This window comes from Dipteris shenzhenensis, chromosome 23, assembly GCF_047967505.1.
Source record: "Dipteris shenzhenensis isolate YYH24624 ecotype China chromosome 23, Dip_SZ_1.0, whole genome shotgun sequence".
Lineage (NCBI taxonomy): Eukaryota > Viridiplantae > Streptophyta > Polypodiopsida > Gleicheniales > Dipteridaceae > Dipteris > Dipteris shenzhenensis.
Window position 1 is genome coordinate 44,273,235 of NC_141618.1, and position 9,782 is coordinate 44,283,016.

General features: G+C 42.7%; 1 long non-coding RNA gene across 1 annotated transcript; it reads left to right on the forward strand.

The window, feature by feature from the left end:
- The first annotated feature begins 5,961 nt into the window (after positions 1-5,961).
- LOC147887434 (uncharacterized) lies at positions 5,962-7,355 on the forward strand. The gene is made up of 3 exons (XR_015543246.1): positions 5,962-6,982; positions 7,142-7,303; positions 7,335-7,355. It is a non-coding gene; the product is annotated as an uncharacterized LOC147887434 (long non-coding RNA).
- The last annotated feature ends 2,427 nt before the right edge of the window (positions 7,356-9,782 follow it).

A 9,782-nucleotide genomic window follows, 5' to 3' on the forward strand; every position in this document is an offset into this window, starting at 1 on the left:
AGAGAGCAACATGAGTTCTCGATATATAGGGAGGTCTCTGGACAACTCACCACCTACATCCTCGCCCCACGTACTGTCCCCCTAATACTTCAAATGCACTTCGACACACTCTGCGCACAAAACCTCATTTTTCACATAGACCACCTCGCCACCCCTCTCCCACCTAACATCCTCTAGACCATCCTCTGTCGCCGCAACCTTGACCATTGTTGCCCCATCCTTGCCATGTCTTACTTCTCCCTTGACCTTCATACCGCTAGTCTATCCCTCCTTTGTCTCTCTGATCTTCAAACCCTAGCCGTCCACCCCATCCTCCTCAACTTCCAGGCATGGTGTCGCATAATCTCAACGAGTCCACCAATTATGCATAGGATGATGAAGTGATGTGCAACTAGCCAAGCCTGATAAACTTAGCCCATGGTTCTGTACTCCTGAGACAGACATCGACTGGATGCAGACCTATGGTCGGGCTTCCGTAGTCCAAATGCAAGGACACCTAGTTGCATATCGCTCCATAGCCTACCATCCCCTCGGCATCATCATTTTGTACAATCGGGTGCTACAATATCTCCAAGACTGACTCGAGTCCTTGGTCAGCAATTTCAACACAAATCATGTAGCCTACCCAAAGATGTTACCAAGGAGGAGGGGCTGGAAGCAATCACCATCTTTGACTCTATCGCCCCCCTTGTAAAAATACGAGAGCCACTCCCTACAGATCCCACCAAACCATCCCAACAACCCACCAATCCCGTCTTGCCTCCCCTTCCCCACACAAATATCCCCGAGTACTCCTCTAATGCCTCCAACACTAGCACCACACAACACAGGACCTCCACTGCCATTCCATCCAATGCACTTATCGACCTCTCGGAGGAGGCTCTTAATACGTTATTGAAGTTGGCACATTTTGTACATATGCCCATCGACCCTACACCTGCAAGGAATGCATAAGAGGAGCCTATGCCAAATATCGATGATGATATCACTGTAGCACCCCCCTCCTTCCCACCCGAAGATATCCAATGGTAGCCCGATCTGCAATCCTTCCAGGACTTGCCCAACAACACCCTAGTGCAAAACTAGAAGGCCTAGCTCAAAGGCTCTTGCCTCCATCTCCACAAGATAATGGAAGTTCATCCCTTCACTCAGTTTATTACCTAGTCTTTCAACGATTGGAGGAGAACCCACCCAAAGCACACACGGGTAGTTACAACTTAGCCCTCGACATGCCCGTTCCCCTCACCAACACGAAAGTCAGCCTTTAACCCCATTGGTGCATCCCCTTTTTGAAAAAGAAGCAATTTTGGCACTGCTATCGTAGTACACACCTTGAGTGGTGGATCCACCCCACCCATGGAAAGACGATGGACTTGGGCCCACTTCTGAGAGCTCCAACAAAAGGATCCTAGTATTCTCTACAACTTTCAAAGATATAATTGCCCCAAGGAAATGACTTAGGAGGGATTTTGCTTTCGCCTCTAGTCATTCAGCGATACCTATGGCTTTGTTCCCGACCCTACAGTGGTTGTAGCGGTCCACTTCAACCGCCTCATCCTTTTGCTGCTTCATGATCTCCCCACCCACAGTCAGCCCATTGATGATAGACTACATTATTTGACCAACCAAATTGTATTCAACCCCAACACCAGTCCCTCTCAAGTCTAGGACTTACTCCTCTATGTCCAGGTCCACAACCTCCATGGCCATCACATTAGAACCTTCAAGGACATGCATGCCACCCACTTCTAGAAGTTCCGCTCTTATTTCACCAAGATCACTCCCTGCCAATTGGACCGCTATGTAGTCCTCCAGATAGTCCTCTCCACTCACCTACTCCAGCGCAGCTAATCCACGGGCAGCTTAGCAAACAGGAAGGGGGGCATGTTAACAGCCATAGCCATATGATGATAGATCTAGCCCTATAGGTTTTGAGACACAAATGGCTCAGCATCAATACGGTCCTATGAGTTTTGAGCCCCAAATGGCTCAACATCGATCTAGTCCTATGGTTTTTGAGCCTCAAATGGCTTCAGACAGAGGTAGGCACCAGGATCATCCAAATTGGCAAGGATAACACAAGAGCCATTTGAAGACAAGAGGAGGTTGGGAGAATTCCTTGGCACCATATGGGCCCAAGTGGTTGTAACAAAAGAGAGACATGAGAGAGTTATATAAGGAAAAGGGTTAGTCCTCCCTTCAAAATGTGACTTGTATAAAAGGCCAAATGGTTGACTTTGGTCTTCATTGTTGTATGCACAAGTTTGGAATCCAAGCTCCTTCTTCTCTTATTAAAGAATGTCTTTGGGTGTTCTCTTGTTTTCTTGTAGTGCCTTTGTGTTTGCCCCTCCCTCCCCCTTCATTCTTCCCTTCCCCTCCCCCTCCCCCTCTCCCTCTATTCTCCCATCTCCTCTTTCCCTCTTTCTCTCGTGGAAACACATTGCAATAATTTGAGAGCCACTTGAGTGACACTTGCAGATGGCTCGTGCTTTGCGGTGCTCTCACAAGGAGTATCTTGGAGTGGAGGCTTCATCGGCATTCCTTCAAGATCCCCACGGCATGTGAGTCACCATTGAGGCTACACATCGTGAAAGTGTAATACTAGTAATGGCCCATAGGCTATCCTCATAATATCAATATCCACACAAAAGAGAGCGTAGTCCATTAAATTCGAGTTGTCTCTGGGAGCATAAGTATATTTAGATGTGCCAATTCCCCATATGGTTATCCCGAATGTTAAAACCCTTCCAGTTGTGGGGAGGACAAGGTGAGAGAGAGAGAGAGAGAGAGAGAGTGTGTACACGCATGTGTGTACATGTGCATGCGTGTGTGTTTCCCACTGAGCGCATAATCCATCGGAAAGAAAACTTGTGGGCTTTGAAGATTCCCATAAAGTAAGGAAATAAAAATGAATCAGTGGTGAATTTTAAGTCAAAGTGCACCATCTCCTTGACTTGTCAGTCGAGAAGATAAACAATGGTAATCCACCAAAAAGAATCCTTATGGGCTTCGGAAGTGCCCATTAAGTAAGGTAATAAATATGATTCAACAATGGATTATACAATCAAGTGCAATATCTCTCTGATCAATCATCTGACCAGGTAGCCAAGGATAACCACATCAAATATCAAATGGAAGTCCTTACTGTTGGAGAGTGGTGGGAGAGAAGAGATTGCATCATGGAAAGAGATGAGAACACAAGGTGTAGACAAAATTGTGTTCTATTGATTTGAGAGGGAAGCCTCTCTTTTATAGAATGAGAGAGAGGTTGACCAAAATCATAGGCACCTCTCCTACATCAAAGGAGATAACTCCTAAATCAGTGGCACCTACTCAAGAGGGAACCTTATACTAAATCATCACCTGTGTCATGGTCCAGACACCTCATAGCACTAAGTGTGCTTCACACACACACACACACACACACATATGATCATATGACTGCTACTAGAGCAAGCCCTTGATCACACAATTCCCAACATACCCCCCCTCAAGGGTTTGCCTCATGCTATGTCAAGGATACATCTAGTCACATAGTTTCATAGGCCATCTCATGGTGGTCAAGGATAAATTGATGGCTAGGATCTCATGCTAGCAAAGGTGCCCAAGGATCAAGGTTTACAAAATGGGATAGACCCCTCCCTCCCTCCTAAATGGTAATCTCTCTTGCATGTACAAGAATTAATCTTAGGCCTTTGTGTGGACCTAGTTTCTCATGTCTGCAAGAGGTACCATGGAGGCAAACACTTCACATGGCCTACATCATATGGTGACCAGAGGTGATATACAAATACTATAAAGACAAAGCACATAACATTCTTTTTGGAGTACTACTCTAGGCAGAGAACCTCAAAATTGACTACATGAACAAGTGATTATGAAAAGTTCAAAGATGTTGGGCTTTAGAAGGTCCAAACTTTTTCTGCCACAAAATTTGTTTATTCATTTGCTGATGGAGTTCTTTCTTGAACTATATTTGCCTTGTTGTTGATGTAGCCCTTCTTCATAATATATGCTTTACTTTCCTTGGAGTTGTAGTAGGAACCATTTCTCTCCTCTTCCAAAAGAGAGGCTTCAATATCCACCAAGTTAGATGTAAAAGTGTCACTATACTCTTCATCTAGAAGACTTTTGAGTAAAACTTGTGCACCAAATACCTTTTCAAGTTGCACCCAAACTACATGTGAAGTATCACACCCATCAATGTGATGAATGCATGAGTCACTAAGTCCCAATGCTATGATAGCAAGGGCCTTTTCATATTGGACTATCCATTGTACTTTCCTTTTTTTCATGATGGTGAACTTCTTGTTCTCCATGATATTCTTGAAATATCCAAGCTTTATCTTGGTACCGCAACATATCATCTTGATCATATCACATCCAAGCTCATCACTTACAATATTTTTAGATGTCAAGGTCAGGGTAGAGTTCCCAATGAAAAGTGATGATCTTCTTTATATGTCACTATGAACAAGTAAGTTCCTTTGGGCAACTCCTTCTCCTTGTGGAGACATGATATTGAGTAGTTCTTACCACTTGATATATTATTCAAGGGCAGTGTCTATACTCTTACAATTGGCATTATAGAATCTACCATATGAGAGAAAAATTATAAGGAGTAGATCATCTCCATAGATGCAAAGAAATACTCTCTTTATGAATCTACTCAGACTTTAGTCAATACATGTAGTCAAGCAAAGTGATTATCTTCTTGATCGAAGTCACCCAATCCTCAATCAAGAGATGAAGTCAACTATAAAAGAAATCATAGTTGACCTGAGAAAATTGCTCCGAAAAGACAACAACATGTTGGAGGGTGAAATTTGAACAGTTGAAAGCTTTATTGATGGGGCTTTTTTGGTGGAATGAAAGTGCTAATACTAGAGTATGTCCTCTAGAAAGGAATCACACAATGTTACGCCATATCGTCGGTGAGAAGTGTGCCATTTCCGACTAGTCTTTTGCTCATTTTGCCATGCTCACCACACCATTTGAGCTCAAAACCATACAGCAAACTCCTTATAGCATTGCCCTACTATGGCTTGAAGAATTGGTGGAATTGCACTCCAGAAGAGGAGATTTGGTCAGGTAGAGATAGTGTCAGCACGGGGGTAGAGATGGACCTTCAGAAATGCTTTGATGGAGAAGTGTGCCCTAACTAGGGGAGTCTCTAGCTGCAAGGGATTGGGAAACGGTCTCATACAAAGGAGAACTAGCTCCTCAAAACATTAGGCACAGAGGAGGCAAATGAGAGAGAAGGTGAAGAGTGAGCGTCACGTGTCTCATGGTCTGGACACCTCATAGCACTAAGTGTGTTGCACACACACGCGCGCGCACACACACACACACACACACAAAGCATCCCCTCGAGGACCTTTGTGAGCCTCTGGTGTGCCTATAATTGATAGGCCATAGTGACATTTAAAGGATATGGATGCCACTTTGCCCTCCTAGCGTGGATGGCCTTCACTTTATGAAACAATTTGGCCCTTTTTGTTTACTATGAGAATTTATAAATGTAAAATGTGTATCCTCCTAAGTGCTTTATTGGTTTCATGTGCATTATTTCTGGCAATTTGTAAACATGATAAGTGGAAATTGGAAATTGTTGGGACCATAAAAGGAGAGGGAGGAATTTTAATGGCCATGTTTGGCTTACATGCCCTATATAACCTAACTAATGGTATGGGTACATATTTTTACTCCCCGCCTTTGCAAGGCTATCTCCACCTTTTATGTATGGACTTACTAAGTGAACTTGCATAACTGGGCATGGGTCATTCTTGCAGCGATGCGTTAGCACCATGGGGCATTCATAATTGAGTGTGGCAAGGAAGGGACCCAATGGTGGAGAGTTTAATGACCATGGGCACTCAAAGATAAAGCCTTGAAGAACGGGTATGGATTCACCACAGAAGAGTTGTCATGACTAGATGGACTGTTCAAGAGATGTACTCTCAATAGTCTGAAGGGATACCAATAGTAACGTACAACACCACCTTGCTGGTACTCAGGTACAACAATTTGGAGATTTTGTTCGGGGAGGCTTGATGCATTTATGAAAAGCTCGCAGCTCTGCTTCTCATCTCCTACCCTTGGTCTTTGATTCTCACGGGAGCCAGTGCTCTCCTCTTTCACTCCTTTCACTCCTCTCCTTCCTTCTGCCTGCCTGCCTCCAACCACCTCTACACAGCTTGGACACCTTGAGTTGCAGCCTCCTTCTCACCTCCTTCTATGACGGGCAGCTCCCACCCTTTTGTCTCATCTCGGCCAAACCACCCTTCTCTGTGTGTTCTCTGTTGCATTTGCTGCTGGAACAGATCGACTAAATAACGTTGATCTCCTACAAAAGAGTCAGCAGTACCAGATAATGTGCGCAAGCTTAGATGCCCACACCTTCCTCAACTTTGGCAAAGCTTGTACTCGACGTGAGCCTCTCCTAGCAAGACATTTTTCCAAGGTCGGTCACTACAAGGTAAGTGGAATGGAGGCTTTCAGGATCTTTCTATTCTTCACGACTACTTTAGATTGTGTCCATGGAAGAAGCTCACATTGCTTTACGTATCTTGATCATCTTGGGTTCTTTTGATCCGTCGGAGGAACTTCCTCAGAATCTACCTCTGTTAGTTCAAAGTTTGGGATTCGTCATGTCTACAGAGAAGCATGGGCTCTGCATATTTACGAATAAATCTGGGAGGGACGATGACTTTCTATCTTTCTATACTAGTGAACTTCATTCCTCCATGCCTTCTCAAGCTGTCTGAGCCCTCTAAGCCATCCGCAAATGGTCGGGATCTCCCCAGACGCGGGTATTATTAGAGCCAGCAGTGTTGAGCACAACACGATTCTTGACTTTTGGGCACTGATGGCAAGGTATGGTTGCTGGGAGATCCATTACGGAAAGCAGATCTCTTCAACTGTAACTCTTTTGCAATGCTTTGCAGTTCAAACGTTTTCCGTTGTCCCCTCATCGTTGCAGGTGATCTTCAGACCTCCTAACTCACACAGCTGGGACACTAGAATCGATCACTTGCTCACAAATGACTTTATTCGAATATTTTGGCTCACAAATGACTCTACATCAATGAATGTTGCTGATGAGGAACTCGGGATCCTCTTGATCTCATTCGATATGCAGTTGGTTGTGAGCAGTCGAATGCCACGATAAGCATGAGTGGAGGAATCACTTCAGCCGTGGAGCTGTAAATCACGCGGACTCAAGCTCCTCTCAACTGTAGCAAGTCGGTGGGTCGACGAGCTATCTTAAGGCTTCCTTGTATCCCTGTATCCCTATATCAATGTATGTTGGTTGCGGGACTGGATATCCGTAGAGTGAAGCTGCTTGTCCACCGAAGCTTACAATGTCTCATGAGCTGCTCGATAGGGTGTGTTATCAATCAGCTATATGTTTGTAGGGGGATCATCGTTTAGCTGCTGACGGATCTTATGGATCAGTCGACTGCTGTACCTCGAGACGAACATCTCCTATACTCTCTCTTATAGAACTCCCAACACTGAACAAGTAGCAGAGGCTCACAAAAATGGAGCTATGAGGTTGACTATGAAGCTCAATCCCCTCTTGGGGTATTTATAGTCTCATAAGTCAACACGTGGCATGACGTATTCTAGCTATTCTTCTCTAGGGCCCTTGCTACAAGCCAATGTTATCGTTGACTCATCTCTTTCATGATATTTTACTCCCCTTAGGATATTATGGAAATTCCCGTATACATACATATACTTTAGGAAGTATGACCACTTTACATTTTAAAGAAAAAGCCAAAATGGACTTGTTTTCTTACACTTTGAAGCTTTCTTTAAAAATGCATGCCTACTTATTGGGGGTGATCTTTCTCGTGTCCTTTCCTTTTCCTTTTTCTTGTTGGGTGCATTCCTTCATGATGTTCATGTACTTAGCCATTTAATAACCTTTGATTGGGATGATGGAAGTTGGTATGATCTCAGGTACCCCATGCTTGAGGGGATCACTAGAAAAAGGTTTGGACCCTTGATGATTTAGTATATTGTTGAACTAATTCTTTGGACACACTTGGATATGGTGTGATGGTAGTTTGCCTTGTATGAAGAAAATCTACAATGGAATGTGATAGCTATTCACTAAGCTAAGAGAATAGTCTTGTGACCTCATGCAAATACTGGAAGACAAGAATCATAGACATTGAGGATCTCCATAGACATTTCCCAGTTGGGCCTACATATGCCTAATAATGGAACTGAAAATGCATTTATGGCTTCATTGTTTACACTTCACTTTTGCGAACTGGCTAATTGCAATAATTTATTCGCTGTAACAACAACTTCTTTTAGCTATTTTGTAGACTCTAAGAGTATAACTTCTGATACAAATGTCTGATTGATATGCTTTCAAAATAAAAATTATAGCTTATCCAAAGATCTGAAACTTCTCAATTCAAAGTAGAATGCGATTCCTTATATATCAGAAGATATGCAGCTTGCAATATGGCCGTCCACAAATTTTCATCACTACTTGAGAACGCAGTAATTTACTGGTTGTAACAAAATAGCAACTTTTAGCTGTTTTGTAGAAGGTATAACTTTTTCCACAAATGTTTGATCGATATGCTTCTAAAAGAAAAATTATATCTTGTCCATAGATCTGTAGCTTCTTAGTTCAAGTTAGAATGTGATTCCATATGTATCGGAAGATATGCAGCATTCAATATGGTTGTCCACAAATTTCCGTCACTACTTGAGAAGGAAGTCCTTTGTAAAATTGATTACCATTTGCTTATAACACCCTCTATTTCGGGATAGTCGAAAGCGTGCTATCTAATTCAAGATATATTTTAGACGTGCTTCATCTGAATCCCCCATATGGATGTAGATTTCATGAGAATTACTTGTATAAGCACTTGATAAAATTTATAAATTGCCAACTGTCTTGAAAATGCCAAGATTTTATTGATGCTAATCTAGATTAAGTGACAAGGATAACAACTGTGTGCAGACCTTGAAGCGTGGCTTCCACATAAAAAATGTATTGTTCTAACTTTCATTTTTGTTGTGATGGTGCTAGGTGAGTTGGCACACCTCTCTGTCGGATTTACATGTAGAGTCTTGGGCATGATATTGTGGAAAGAGACGTTGGAGACCTTGAAGAATACACTTGGGAGACTTATGATGAGAGATGTAGTACTCTCGACCCTGTTATGCTCCCTTACATAATTATATGTGTTTACAATTCAATAACTTAAAAGTGAACTACCTTGCAACAGGCTTTATTTAGAAATTGTCCTATGGTTTTCACTATTGGATAAATTGATAGGACATTTTTCTCTTGGATTCATAGTTTGAAATGCAGCTAGAGTAATCAAATGGATTTCTCTTTTCTTGATGATTCTCTCTAGACTTTGCTGCACCCTTAAGCACTAACGTAAATATGAGCATTGATGAAGCAATAGTTGCCAGGGGCCTTGCAAAGCATTGACTAAGAATATGGATTAGTGGAGATTTAGATTCATTGAAATGTAGGTAACACACACACACACACACACACACATGATCATATGATTGCTACTAGCGCAAGCCCTTGATCACACAATTTTCAACATTTACGTCCCAATCTCCACCCGGCTAGATCATGTGCAAGCTTATAGCAAATCTAGGCTAACGTCAAAGTAGAATCTATTGTGAAAGCTCTCTTATTTCTCATATACCTAGGGCAAAAAAAGCATCACACCCCTTTTAAATGCACAACATCATAAGGTCCTGACAACCAAGAGGAGTTAGTAATGGGT